The sequence below is a fragment of the Triturus cristatus genome, chromosome 2_2 (genome assembly GCF_964204655.1).
Source record: "Triturus cristatus chromosome 2_2, aTriCri1.1, whole genome shotgun sequence".
Taxonomy (NCBI): Eukaryota; Metazoa; Chordata; class Amphibia; order Caudata; family Salamandridae; genus Triturus; species Triturus cristatus.
In genome coordinates, this window is record NC_140582.1 from 947,665,186 (window position 1) to 947,680,400 (window position 15,215).

At 41.9% G+C, this 15,215-nt stretch overlaps 1 long non-coding RNA gene across 3 annotated transcripts; it reads right to left on the bottom strand.

The window, feature by feature from the left end:
• Positions 1–5,186: 5,186 nt before the first annotated feature.
• Positions 5,187–9,237, bottom strand: LOC146862986 (uncharacterized). Of its 3 annotated transcripts, none has more exons than XR_014978199.1 (3): positions 8,512–9,237; positions 7,131–8,022; positions 5,187–6,641 (listed from the first exon to the last, which is right to left on the bottom strand). It is a non-coding gene; the product is annotated as an uncharacterized LOC146862986 (long non-coding RNA). The 3 variants fall into 3 exon arrangements; XR_014978200.1 differs by having other exon boundaries at positions 5,187–5,260; positions 5,750–8,022; XR_014978198.1 differs by having other exon boundaries at positions 5,187–8,022.
• Between the last annotated feature and the right edge of the window lie 5,978 nt (positions 9,238–15,215).

Consider the following 15,215-nt stretch of genomic DNA (forward strand, 5'->3'; position numbering starts at 1 on the left):
CGTGACGCACCATGTTAGGGATAGGGCAGGTTGGAACAGTGCTGGAGTTGCGTCGCGCTTGCGACACAACTTCAGCACTGTGCCAACCTTACGCCGGCAGATGTGTCACGCATCAGCTTGTCCTTGCGCCACGATGCACCGCATTGTAAATGCGGCGCATCTGCGGTGGCGCAAGGGCAAACTTGCGTGACGCATCTTCCATGGCGCATCCCTGCTGATTTGCAGGGATGTGCCAGGGAACGTAAATCTGCCCCCTAGTTATTAGCGATCATTGGACTCAGTCTCATCACTGATAGAGCTTGTGTGTCCCTGTCATGGCATGGGTCAGAAGAGTCTGACAACCCCTGTGCTCAGCATTACTATAATTCACATTTGATTGTCAAATCTCGCGAGAAGTAGCACAGAAACAGGTTAGCTTAGTCATGACCTTCTGGGTTACCCGCAGGACAGCATCCATGGCGAGGTGGCAATAAGACCCCTGTAGCTCATCTGTAAATATCCACAATTCAAGACAAAAGTAAAGCGGGGTGGAGCACACAATGATGTGGGAACTTGGAGGTGGTCAGGCAGGCGTTATTCAGTATAGGGTCATCAATGTGTAATTCAGAGTAATTTAGGTACATTTACAGTACAGCACACCAACTCTGGTGATAATTGGGATTTTTTGTGTTTTTATGTTCGTTCTTCAAACAGTGTATTAAAGTTCTAGTCTGGTTACTAGCCTGTTGATTACCACCTGCTTTGTTCCACAGCTGGAGCCTTTTCTTGTGTGCCCCTTGATGCAGAATGGCTGGCCGTCCCTCAATGGCTAGCCTTCCCTGGTTACTGGCAAGACACCCTGGCCATGAATAACCCTATGAGCTTTATTATTACTGCCAATATTGGCGCATGTATCTTGCTCCAACTTGGAACGATACAACAATGTATTTAATGTGGTTCGTGGCATTTAGTCAGGGTCTCTAGACACCAGCTCAAGGTCACCATTGGCAGAAAAGTGGCACTTTTTTCATCATACGTTCAAGGGCAAACAGTGACACTTTATTCTGTATCAGGGCTTCGGTAGCACTGTGACCCTTTCTTGATCCACGAGCATGTAGTCACTCAGTATTCTGTGCCATGGATAGCCATCTTTTCCTTTTATCACAAGTTCAGTTTAAAATGTATCATGCTCTGCCTTTAAAATAAAATACATCATTCTAGTTGCAGTACACAGGGTGGCCATCATAACCGAAGTGATAATGATGTCACCGAAAACCTAATCAGTGTTTATCAAATACAAAATTGATTTTCTAAATGATAACAATGAAATGAACAGACATTTCCAAATCAGTTTATTTTAAAAGATGAACTACAGCAATACTTCAACAGCTAAGACTAGTCTCTGTCAGCCGCGGCGAACACTTCTTATTAATATATTCTCTGCATAATTTTTACAGAGGGCTTCACTTTGTCAGGCATCATATTTGACAATGGAAAGAGAAGCTTTGGAAAATTGCCATTGATGTGTCTTGTCGAAAGGACAGACTGCTGCTGTCCAGAACATGGAATCTCCAGCTGCTTCACAGGCTGTCAATCGTCAATGTATATTTTATTCAGAAGATCATTGATGCCAGGTAGCTGGACAAGGAATGCACGCCGCCAGTAGTAATTGCAGTCAGCCTGGAAGTTAATTATTGACTGTCAACCGTCTAAGGTAGGATTGACAGCCACAGGTCAGCTGGACAAGAAGTTGGGAAAAGCAGAAAGTGAGGAAAGCCACCCTGGAAATGAAAGGAGGATTCCAAGGAGCCAGATGTGGGTTTAGGTGAGTCCCATTCAGCTCCCTACTCAGCAGTTGTCTTGATCAGCTCTGTCTGGGTGGAGGGTGTTGAATGTGAATGCTGTGGTGATGCAATTACCACCAAAGTTCCTATCAGGATGCAAGAGCCTAGGCTCAATGTAGCTGCTCAAATGATTGTCCTTCATTTTGGTATTTTCGGCCAAATTCTCTTGAGCAGTCAATATTTGCAAGCAAAGTCTAACCTTTGTCGATGTTGAATAAGCCTGAGTAGAGCTGTCAGAAATGAATCTGGAAGATATTCACATGATGACTGGATGCGTTATGTCTAAATCAGTGCTGGGGGCACATAGTACAGGTTCGAACTGTAACACTGAATTCATTTTATTATAATAAGGTTCTCCTTCAGTGCCCTTGTGATATAGGTGTCTGTGGGAAGGCTCTTTCTTGGTTTACCTCCTTTTTGAGTAACCACTCTTTTCGGGTCATTTCTCCTCCTTTCTGTTCCTTGAAGGGCTCTCCGTTGAGCTCTATTCTCTTCAACGTGTACTTTAAGCTATTGCCGGAGATTGTGAAGTTTTTGGGGATCTGTATAGTATCATATGCAGATGATTCTCAACGTATTGTTTCCTTCCCGGCAGATGCTTCTCAAGATGCTGGTAAGTTTATGGAGTGTCTGCTAGCGGTGGCTACCTGGATAGATGACAATAGTCTCAAACTTAGCACCAATAAAACCGAGAATTTGTAGTTTGACAAACACACCCAGAGTTGGGGGTTATCATTGGTGGCCAAAGGCTTTGGAACCTCCTCCTCCACCCAAATTGTCTATACAAAATCTAGGCCTATGGCTTGACAACTCCATCTCCTTTGAATCTCAAGTGAGAACTCTTGCAGGTTCCTTCTTCAGCCTCCTCAGAGGCCTCAAACCTATCTTAGGTTTTTTCGATTCCTCGTTCAACAGGTGATTGTTTAATTGCTTGTCCTGTTGCGTTTTGACTATTGCAACAATTTATATTTGAGTTGCAAGAAATCCAGTCTGAAGAGTCTGCAATTAGCCCAGAATGCTGCTGCCCATCTTCTGTTTGGGTAAGTTCTGTTCCTCATCAGGGATTCTTCTGAAGCTTTACTGGCTGCCAATTGAGAAGCGCATCCAGTTTAAAGTTCTCAGTACCGCCCATAGGATTATGCACTTTTCAGGAGCTTCTATTCTCTCATAACTTATGCTGCCCTACTTTTCCACCAGAGCTCTTCGCTCTGCAGATCTTAACCTGTCAGTGATCCCCTGATTTAAGGGAAAGCAATTAAGTGGAAGCTCATTTCGGGTGCTTGTAACCCAGAATCATCTTTGATTCAGAAAAAACATAAAAAATGGCTATTTGCTTCCCAGGTCTCTCGCTAGCCTTCTGTTCCTCATGCTATTTTTCCTGTACTGGATCCAGCTCTGGGAATCCCCATTGTTGGGACAGCCGCGAGCTCTACAATTCATATTAACATAATGTGACATATAAGCCTAGTTCTTTTAAAAAGTTCATTTTAGGCCTGTCAAAAGCTGTGGAAAAAGCTTCAGGCCTCTTTCCTGACTACAGACCACATTTTACAAGTAGTATTGTCATCAAATGTGAAAGGGTTTCACGAAAAGACACACGCTGTTCATCTAAGGCCCAAACGTGGTATTTCCTGAGATATATTAGATGTCTCAGTGGATCTTCTACAGTGGAGAAACAATTTTGTCCACTGTAGTGATGCTTTATTTATTATCACTGGTGACGTTTACCCAGTGTAATTTTGTTGGCTTAATATCATAATTCTCACACAGAAATCATTAGCACTGTGTCCCACATAGATTCTGAGACCAGCCTCATAATTATTTTAAGTGGTGTCTCTCATTCACTGACTATACACTTTATACCGACCTGTACTGTGTCATACCCCTCTTTGACATCTATACTATAAGATACCCGACTACTGCCACCGGCTTTTCTAATAAAGAAATTAGTCCAGATTCACAGAGATAAATACACTTGAGTGTATTGCTCCAGCGTAGCTCTATTACTATACCTACGTGTAACTCTCAACTCAGAAATGGTGAATAAAAAAAGGGGATACTTATGTGCCTCCATCCCCTCGCATCAGAGCGTGGAGCCTCCTAAAGCCGGATTTCTGATTGTAAAACTTTTCACCCGTTGGTGATCTCCTTTGGGAAAATAAAGGGAAATTTCATAAAGGTTATTATATATGTTTTAATTAAAAAACAATTTAATATATTTAATTTATTATGTTCTGTTTTTTGTTTTATTGTAATTATTGATAGATAACAAATTGATTACAAACAAAGCTGAAAAATAGAAAAAAGGAAAAGACCACATATAGCTCAATGAAACAATTACAATGCATCTAGGTATACATTTAGGTGACAATAGTAGAGATGTACAAAGTACATTATACCTAGTATCCATATCATCTATCCACAGTCAATCCAGCCTAACAAACAAGACATATAGGAAAGTAGTTCCCTAATACCCATCCAAGTCTGGTCGCTGTCAGCTTAGTATTCCTGAAATAGCGTCCTCCTCGAATAGAAAAACTTCTCCTGCAATCACTCCACAATCTGTTTCTATAATCTTTCTTTCAAATGATGCAAATTAATCCATGCATATATCCAATATTTTTTTAACTCTTACAGCATTCCACTAACTCAACTAGTGTTCGAGAGTCACACCATTAGAAGAAGTTCAACAGATATCCATGTTAATGCAGTCCATTAATTGAGTCCAACGCATTTTGAGACCAGCCCTTCATCAGGGAAAGGTTCCAGTAAGCTTCAAACAGTCTGCACCCACTGAGGCGCCGGTTCAACGCTGAAAGAATTACATATTTACACATTTGTTGAACTCACTGAGTGTGATTGTCCTCATTTTTGTTATAGCTTAGTATTCCTCTCAGTATTTCTTACAGTCAGCTCATAATGTCTTTGAGCATTTGGTATAGAGGGATCAGCCTATCAATATACCCCTGTGGTTGATTCTCACCAAATGGCATCCCTCACTCAGCCAGGCACTCTTGGAGTGGGACCTTTCAACCAGTAGACCACCACACATCATTTTTGCCAGCAGCAGCAAAGCAGCTAGTCTGCACACTGGTTTAGGTATATCTGCAGTGTAACTACAGAAGATGGGGCGTCATCTTGCCCCAAACCAATTGCACTGCTTTGTGTGGCCTTGGCCACATGTTGTACTCCAATTGTGCCAATGTAATCATGATAATCCTTTAGATTCTCCTATACAATTTTTCTCTCATACAATTTTTCTCGCTTGCTAGTCCACACGTGGATTTAAATGCCATTTTCTAAATTTCTAGTGATTCAAATGTGCCCATCCGGACCTCTTTAGGAAACACGACTGACGCATGATTCATCGCAGGCAGTGTTTATTCAAAAAAATCCAATGCATTTCGGGCATTACACATGCCCTTCGTCAGGGATCACTATAAATAACAAATACAATTCTAATTAATTATATGGCCGTCATGAATTTCACAAGTACATTCATTAAATTCCAGTAACATATGCTTTACAACCCAGTCATTGACCCCGACCATGAACCCATGCATCACGAATACAAGTTATTTCCTTCCTTTTATATCACAAAAAAACAATCTTTGTGTCATTCCCTGAATTTTAGCTCTTCTATTCTTTCGTTTAAGTAAATCACTCTGTTTTGTAAACCGCCTGTTCATATCTGTTGTTACCTTCCCTTCCCTTTCTTTCGGTTAACATTCTCATCCCGTTTGTATGAAACATTACGTCACTACGATTAATTCACCCTGCTGTTAACCTTCCCTATTTCACCCAGCGTCACTTTATTACATTTCAAATTTGTGTATATGCACGCATTTACAGTTTAATCATAGCTGAAAACCACCCGTTTCGTTTTTGCCCATCTCCCGTAGTGACCTGTGAAAATATTCTCATACCTGCCATTCACGCTGAAAAACCTACATCCTTCTCTGCTTTGCCGGAAATGATAATTCCCGCCATTACTCCTCCCCTATTTCACCGAAATTAAAACTTAGTACTGCCTCCCGATAGGCCCGTTTCACACATTTGATTCACCTAAAGCTATTAACCCGTCTGCCTAACTTCAACGCCCATAATGCAATGTTCTAGGTGAAACCATAAACACGAGGATGTGCATACATAACTACCATTTCAAAGTCAGCTCTTAATGTAAAACCATATTGCCTTTTGTGAATAGTGAATAAAAAAGTTTGTTTTCTCTATAAGAATTCAACACCAACTTTATTGATGAACCAAGATGTTTCGCCTCCGTGTGGACTTATGTGACATTGTCCATTTCTCCTTTCTGTTCTGTTTCTTTTTCGACCAGCGGGTGCTATCTCCATATAGGGCATTTGAATATAATCAACATTAAGGGGGGTTGGGATGCACTCCATTATTCCGATTTGTCCAATTCATCCATCTTGTTCAATAATTGCGTGCACATTGGTAAAGTGCCATGCCCAAACGGCACCAATTTAGTTGCAACTACAGAAGATGGGGCGTCATCTTGCCCCAAACCAATTGCACTGCTTTGTGTGGCCTTGGCCACATGTTGTACTCCAATTGTGCCAATGTAATCATGATAATCCTTTAGATTCTCCTATACAATTTTTCTCTCATACAATTTTTCTCGCTTGCTAGTCCACACGTGGATTTAAATGCCATTTTCTAAATTTCTAGTGATTCAAATGTGCCCATCCGGACCTCTTTAGGAAACACGACTGACGCATGATTCATCGCAGGCAGTGTTTATTCAAAAAAATCCAATGCATTTCGGGCATTACACATGCCCTTCGTCAGGGATCACTATAAATAACAAATACAATTCTAATTAATTATATGGCCGTCATGAATTTCACAAGTACATTCATTAAATTCCAGTAACATATGCTTTACAACCCAGTCATTGACCCCGACCATGAACCCATGCATCACGAATACAAGTTATTTCCTTCCTTTTATATCACAAAAAAACAATCTTTGTGTCATTCCCTGAATTTTAGCTCTTCTATTCTTTCGTTTAAGTAAATCACTCTGTTTTGTAAACCGCCTGTTCATATCTGTTGTTACCTTCCCTTCCCTTTCTTTCGGTTAACATTCTCATCCCGTTTGTATGAAACATTACGTCACTACGATTAATTCACCCTGCTGTTAACCTTCCCTATTTCACCCAGCGTCACTTTATTACATTTCAAATTTGTGTATATGCACGCATTTACAGTTTAATCATAGCTGAAAACCACCCGTTTCGTTTTTGCCCATCTCCCGTAGTGACCTGTGAAAATATTCTCATACCTGCCATTCACGCTGAAAAACCTACATCCTTCTCTGCTTTGCCGGAAATGATAATTCCCGCCATTACTCCTCCCCTATTTCACCGAAATTAAAACTTAGTACTGCCTCCCGATAGGCCCGTTTCACACATTTGATTCACCTAAAGCTATTAACCCGTCTGCCTAACTTCAACGCCCATAATGCAATGTTCTAGGTGAAACCATAAACACGAGGATGTGCATACATAACTACCATTTCAAAGTCAGCTCTTAATGTAAAACCATATTGCCTTTTGTGAATAGTGAATAAAAAAGTTTGTTTTCTCTATAAGAATTCAACACCAACTTTATTGATGAACCAAGATGTTTCGCCTCCGTGTGGACTTATGTGACATTGTCCATTTCTCCTTTCTGTTCTGTTTCTTTTTCGACCAGCGGGTGCTATCTCCATATAGGGCATTTGAATATAATCAACATTAAGGGGGGTTGGGATGCACTCCATTATTCCGATTTGTCCAATTCATCCATCTTGTTCAATAATTGCGTGCACATTGGTAAAGTGCCATGCCCAAACGGCACCAATTTAGTTGCAACTACAGAAGATGGGGCGTCATCTTGCCCCAAACCAATTGCACTGCTTTGTGTGGCCTTGGCCACATGTTGTACTCCAATTGTGCCAATGTAATCATGATAATCCTTTAGATTCTCCTATACAATTTTTCTCTCATACAATTTTTCTCGCTTGCTAGTCCACACGTGGATTTAAATGCCATTTTCTAAATTTCTAGTGATTCAAATGTGCCCATCCGGACCTCTTTAGGAAACACGACTGACGCATGATTCATCGCAGGCAGTGTTTATTCAAAAAAATCCAATGCATTTCGGGCATTACACATGCCCTTCGTCAGGGATCACTATAAATAACAAATACAATTCTAATTAATTATATGGCCGTCATGAATTTCACAAGTACATTCATTAAATTCCAGTAACATATGCTTTACAACCCAGTCATTGACCCCGACCATGAACCCATGCATCACGTATACAAGTTATTTCCTTCCTTTTATATCACAAAAAAACAATCTTTGTGTCATTCCCTGAATTTTAGCTCTTCTATTCTTTCGTTTAAGTAAATCACTCTGTTTTGTAAACCGCCTGTTCATATCTGTTGTTACCTTCCCTTCCCTTTCTTTCGGTTAACATTCTCATCCCGTTTGTATGAAACATTACGTCACTACGATTAATTCACCCTGCTGTTAACCTTCCCTATTTCACCCAGCGTCACTTTATTACATTTCAAATTTGTGTATATGCACGCATTTACAGTTTAATCATAGCTGAAAACCACCCGTTTCGTTTTTGCCCATCTCCCGTAGTGACCTGTGAAAATATTCTCATACCTGCCATTCACGCTGAAAAACCTACATCCTTCTCTGCTTTGCCGGAAATGATAATTCCCGCCATTACTCCTCCCCTATTTCACCGAAATTAAAACTTAGTACTGCCTCCCGATAGGCCCGTTTCACACATTTGATTCACCTAAAGCTATTAACCCGTCTGCCTAACTTCAACGCCCATAATGCAATGTTCTAGGTGAAACCATAAACACGAGGATGTGCATACATAACTACCATTTCAAAGTCAGCTCTTAATGTAAAACCATATTGCCTTTTGTGAATAGTGAATAAAAAAGTTTGTTTTCTCTATAAGAATTCAACACCAACTTTATTGATGAACCAAGATGTTTCGCCTCCGTGTGGACTTATGTGACATTGTCCATTTCTCCTTTCTGTTCTGTTTCTTTTTCGACCAGCGGGTGCTATCTCCATATAGGGCATTTGAATATAATCAACATTAAGGGGGGTTGGGATGCACTCCATTATTCCGATTTGTCCAATTCATCCATCTTGTTCAATAATTGCGTGCACATTGGTAAAGTGCCATGCCCAAACGGCACCAATTTAGTTGCAACTACAGAAGATGGGGCGTCATCTTGCCCCAAACCAATTGCACTGCTTTGTGTGGCCTTGGCCACATGTTGTACTCCAATTGTGCCAATGTAATCATGATAATCCTTTAGATTCTCCTATACAATTTTTCTCTCATACAATTTTTCTCGCTTGCTAGTCCACACTATAGGAGAATCTAAAGGATTATCATGATTACATTGGCACAATTGGAGTACAACATGTGGCCAAGGCCACACAAAGCAGTGCAATTGGTTTGGGGCAAGATGACGCCCCATCTTCTGTAGTTGCAACTAAATTGGTGCCGTTTGGGCATGGCACTTTACCAATGTGCACGCAATTATTGAACAAGATGGATGAATTGGACAAATCGGAATAATGGAGTGCATCCCAACCCCCCTTAATGTTGATTATATTCAAATGCTCTATATGGAGATAGCACCCGCTGGTCGAAAAAGAAACAGAACAGAAAGGAGAAATGGACAATGTCACATAAGTCCACACGGAGGCGAAACATCTTGGTTCATCAATAAAGTTGGTGTTGAATTCTTATAGAGAAAACAAACTTTTTTATTCACTATTCACAAAAGGCAATATGGTTTTACATTAAGAGCTGACTTTGAAATGGTAGTTATGTATGCACATCCTCGTGTTTATGGTTTCACCTAGAACATTGCATTATGGGCGTTGAAGTTAGGCAGACGGGTTAATAGCTTTAGGTGAATCAAATGTGTGAAACGGGCCTATCGGGAGGCAGTACTAAGTTTTAATTTCGGTGAAATAGGGGAGGAGTAATGGCGGGAATTATCATTTCCGGCAAAGCAGAGAAGGATGTAGGTTTTTCAGCGTGAATGGCAGGTATGAGAATATTTTCACAGGTCACTACGGGAGATGGGCAAAAACGAAACGGGTGGTTTTCAGCTATGATTAAACTGTAAATGCGTGCATATACACAAATTTGAAATGTAATAAAGTGACGCTGGGTGAAATAGGGAAGGTTAACAGCAGGGTGAATTAATCGTAGTGACGTAATGTTTCATACAAACGGGATGAGAATGTTAACCGAAAGAAAGGGAAGGGAAGGTAACAACAGATATGAACAGGCGGTTTACAAAACAGAGTGATTTACTTAAACGAAAGAATAGAAGAGCTAAAATTCAGGGAATGACACAAAGATTGTTTTTTTGTGATATAAAAGGAAGGAAATAACTTGTATACGTGATGCATGGGTTCATGGTCGGGGTCAATGACTGGGTTGTAAAGCATATGTTACTGGAATTTAATGAATGTACTTGTGAAATTCATGACGGCCATATAATTAATTAGAATTGTATTTGTTATTTATAGTGATCCCTGACGAAGGGCATGTGTAATGCCCGAAATGCATTGGATTTTTTTGAATAAACACTGCCTGCGATGAATCATGCGTCAGTCGTGTTTCCTAAAGAGGTCCGGATGGGCACATTTGAATCACTAGAAATTTAGAAAATGGCATTTAAATCCACGTGTGGACTAGCAAGCGAGAAAAATTGTATGAGAGAAAAATTGTATAGGAGAATCTAAAGGATTATCATGATTACATTGGCACAATTGGAGTACAACATGTGGCCAAGGCCACACAAAGCAGTGCAATTGGTTTGGGGCAAGATGACGCCCCATCTTCTGTAGTTGCAACTAAATTGGTGCCGTTTGGGCATGGCACTTTACCAATGTGCACGCAATTATTGAACAAGATGGATGAATTGGACAAATCGGAATAATGGAGTGCATCCCAACCCCCCTTAATGTTGATTATATCTGCAGTGTATCCCATCAGCACGAGCAGAGGGGAGCACAGCACCACATAACCCAGCAGTTGAGGTCCTCTGGCACTGCACTCCAGACAGTGGATACTCCTGGACACTCCCATGCCAGATTCAATAATCCAGCATATGTGTGCTACATTTCTGGCACATTTGATCGATATGTCAAGAGGGTTTCATTTTGCACAACCATTCAGGGGTCATGTATGTTCTATGAAGAAATTAATAATGTATCAGGTAGGGTCTGTAATTAGAGGACACACGACCAGTCGGTGCACAGCAGAATGACCATTTGTCCTCCAACCACTGCTCGCCCACATCCAATGACCACCTGTACATGGTGAGTATCGACACAACAGTCGTATTTTCTGCAAGCAACCCATACAATTTAGTCACCCCACCTCTCATTCCCTCTATCTGAATGTATGCAGATTGAACACATTTGCCAATTCTTCACAGCTCATACTCAAGGGTAAAATTATTCTTAACCTTAAGTGAGATGTTTGTCTCAGGGGTGAATATTATGATTGCCCCCTGGGCACATCACTGATGCCTGATTGATAAGCATTGAGCTGCATGCTTCATCTCAAGTGTGAATGTATGGGTGGGTGATACTGAATCGAGCTTCACTGACTGACCCCAATCAAAAATAACTGAATGTTTCACTTATAAAACAAAATCTGCCTGCAGTCTATAATGTAGGACTCATCTAAAGTCTCATTTCCAGGATTGATAGGTTCTATAGAAGACATCTCACTGAAAACATTGACGAGAGACAGAGCCTATCAGCGAACAAACTGCAGGTGTAGAGTGACTAAAGTTAGTGCATGTATAAGAAGCATGAATAGGAGCTTTTTAAAATGAGTGAGAAAAGTGTTAAGGTATTGAAGTCAAAGCAAAAGTAAGCTGTGTCATCAGTGAAGTTATTGTATTGGACCTGAAGGTTCAGAAATTTAAACATGCAATATAAGCACACCTGAGCAGGTTAATTTGCATCTTCCCATTATTCGTACTGAAATGGTCCCCTAGGAGGTCTGCTTGCTTCTGGTGTAACTGCGTGATGCAGTTCCTAAAGGGAAATCTGCACCATAGGGACATACTCCTTGCACCTCAGGTAAGCCTTCCTCACTGTGCCATTGACACTGTGCCACAAATAGCAGAACCCCATATAACCCACTTCCAAGCCATGTAAATGCAAGCACTAATACTATACATCACTAACAGTGTCTTGCGTATACCACTCACTAGCACACTTGCACCATGAACAGCACAAGTGTTTTAAGCTTTACATCGATACTCATCAACATACACTTGGCTATAATCCATGCCCATGACGTGATCATGCCACACTTGCTTGGTGCACTCTTCATTATAGAAACATGGCTTACACCCATTTTTACACACATCTGGATTTTCTAAGCCCTTCAGGCTACACCACCTAACAAATAGATTGCATATGTGTTAGAAATGGAGTCTCTAGTTTGCAATTGTATGCACCTTTGTCTAATCAGGGACCCTTCTTCCTAGTCAGGGTAAGGGGGAATCAACTTCTAAAATAACCCCTGCCCTCCCCCTTGGTAGCTTGGCACGAGCAGACAGGTTTATCTCAGAGGCAGTGTGTAAAGCATTTGTGCATGCATACAGTAAAACAGTGAAAACAGTACTAAAGGACACCACACCTGAATAGAAAATTAGCAAATCTTTATCTAAATCAACAAGACCAAAAACAACAAAATCCAACATACAAAACTGGAAAATAGGTACTTTGAAAGATAACCTTTAAATTGCAGAAATATCATAAAAACACAGTTCTTCTGAGTCTGTAGCTCCGTCCAGGTCTACAGCAATGCTGAAAATGACAGAGTCTAACAGTTCCAGCCGACCGCGTCGGTAAGGTTTAGCTATAGTGTCAACAGACTTGTAGACACTACAGTACCTTTCTTGTTGGGGCCGATACCATTGGGTGAATCGGTCAGGGGCAATCGTTGCGGTTGCAGTGTTAAGTGGAAGCGGTGCAGCATGCAGTGCCCTCATTTAGCGGTGCAGGCAGCGGCTCGGTGACGGCTGTCCAACGTTGTCAGTGAGACCAAGGCTATGATGCGGAGTGAGGCGGTGCTCGATGCGGTGCTGGAAGGTCATGGTGCAGTCGACGGAGCCGGTTGCTATTCGGGCGGGCAGAGATGGTGTCCGTGAGGTCTGGGCAGAGTGAAGCGAGGTGGTGCAAAGTGCGGTGCCCACAGGACACGGTTCAAGCAGCATCTCGATGACTGTTGCCCAGTGGCGTCGGCCAGAACAGTTATGTGGTGCAAAGTGAAGTGGTGCCTGCAGGACACAGAACCAGTGACGGACTTGATGACAGAGTCGGCTACTCTTGTCCTCTGCGGCAACTGAAACAAGTGGTTCCATAGACAGTGCCCAGAGGGATGGTGAAGTCTTTGCTGTTCCTGAGACTTCTTGAACAGGGGGCATGCTCTACCTCAAGCCCTTGGGATACTTTGTCAAGCAGGATATACACACAGTTCCTCTCCTTGGCAGAAACAGCCACTGCAGGCCCACCCCAGACAGCACGCAGCAAAGGGGCAGTACTTCTCCTCCAGTTTCTTCCAGCTCTTCTCCTTGGCAGAGGTTTCTCTTGAATTCCAGAAGTAATCTAAAGTTCAGGGGTCTGGGCCCCCCTTTTTATAGCACAAATTCTTTTGTTCACTGGTGGCAGAGAAGCTCTTTGCCCAGCCAAAATCAATTCTGTCTCCTCTGGGGCAGCTGCGCAGCAGGAGGTGGAGAAGATGCATCTTTATATTCTGAGTTCAGGCATACTAAACTTTACCTTCCTATCTTGTCCCCATGGAAAGTTATATTTATAAGATGTTATAAATAACCTCCCATTCTATCCTATGGTACAGATAGTCTTTCAATAGTGAAAACCAAAATTGGCAGTATTTCACTATCAGAACATGCCACACACATCGTGGCATATCTTACCTTACTAATACACTGCTCCCTGCCCACAGTGGTACCTTGGGCATATCTTAGGGGCGACTCATGTAAGAAAAGGGAAGGTTAAGGCCTTGCAAGTGGGTGCACTTGCCAGGTCAAAATGGCAGTAACAAACTGTGCACAGACACTGGAGTGGCAGGCCTGAGACCCTTTTGCAAGGCTGCGTGTGTGGGTGGCACAATCAGTGCCACAAGTCCACTAGCAGCATTTGGTTTACAGGCCCTGGGCACACACAGTGCACTGTACTATGGACTGAGCAGTAAACCAAATAAGCCAATTATGGAAACACTGATCCATGACAACAATGTACAGAGGTAGCACTTGCACTTTGGCCCTGAACAGCAGTGGCAAAGTGCCCAAAGCATCTAGACCAGCAAAAATGAAGTCCAACACAAAGTAAAAATACAGGAGGCAAAGGCAAAATAACAGGGGAAACCCACAACCAAGGATGCCAGGTATAACGATATGCAATGCAGTAGGGGCACTCACAGTCAACCACAAGTCTTTCTGGCCCTGCACTTTTAATAACTGATCAACATATATGTCATTCAATCTCCACACCTGCCAGTTGCTTCTCCCAGTACCATGGGCATTCTCATTCAGTCTGATATAGTGACCCACTGCCAGTCCCAACACACACTTTGTAGAAGAAATATCCAATCCCATCACCTCTGCCTCAAGCCAGCACTCTCCAGCACAAAGGCAATGATCAAATCCTTCTCTACACTTCTGAACACACAGGGCATTAAAAATAGCAACAAACCCGCTCACTCCTAAGGTAACATTCTCAAATTCATCCTGTGGGTTCATACACAACCAATCGCAAAACCCCAGTACACCTGGAATGGAGAGACCACTTTGCTAGCCCCTTCTCTGTCATTAATAGAACACCATAGCATCAAGGTCAACCCAAAAAGTAAAATGTACCTTCAGTGTGTCTTCAATAATGTCCCTTTGGAAACCCTCCAAGAAATACTAATTATTCTGCCAAGCACCCTTCAGTCCAAATCAGATATCAACACACCCTTCTGCATGTAAAACATAATTTTAAAAAAGTAAGTAGAACTTAGGGCCAGATGTACAAAGCATTTATCCGTTTGCAAACAGCCCAATTCACAGAATCAGTCTCAATGCAACCGGAAAAGATGCTTTTTCAATTGTACAAAATGCGATTCAGTATTCAGAAGGGGGTGTGTTTAGGGCATTCCTTCCAAATTCTAAATCGTTATGGTATGTATAATTGTTTTGCGACTGAATCCCGTTCGCAAAACAGTAATACTTTACCACCAGCTTAAAATGAGGGTAACCTATTCGCAAAGCGGAAAGGGACCCCAAGGGACC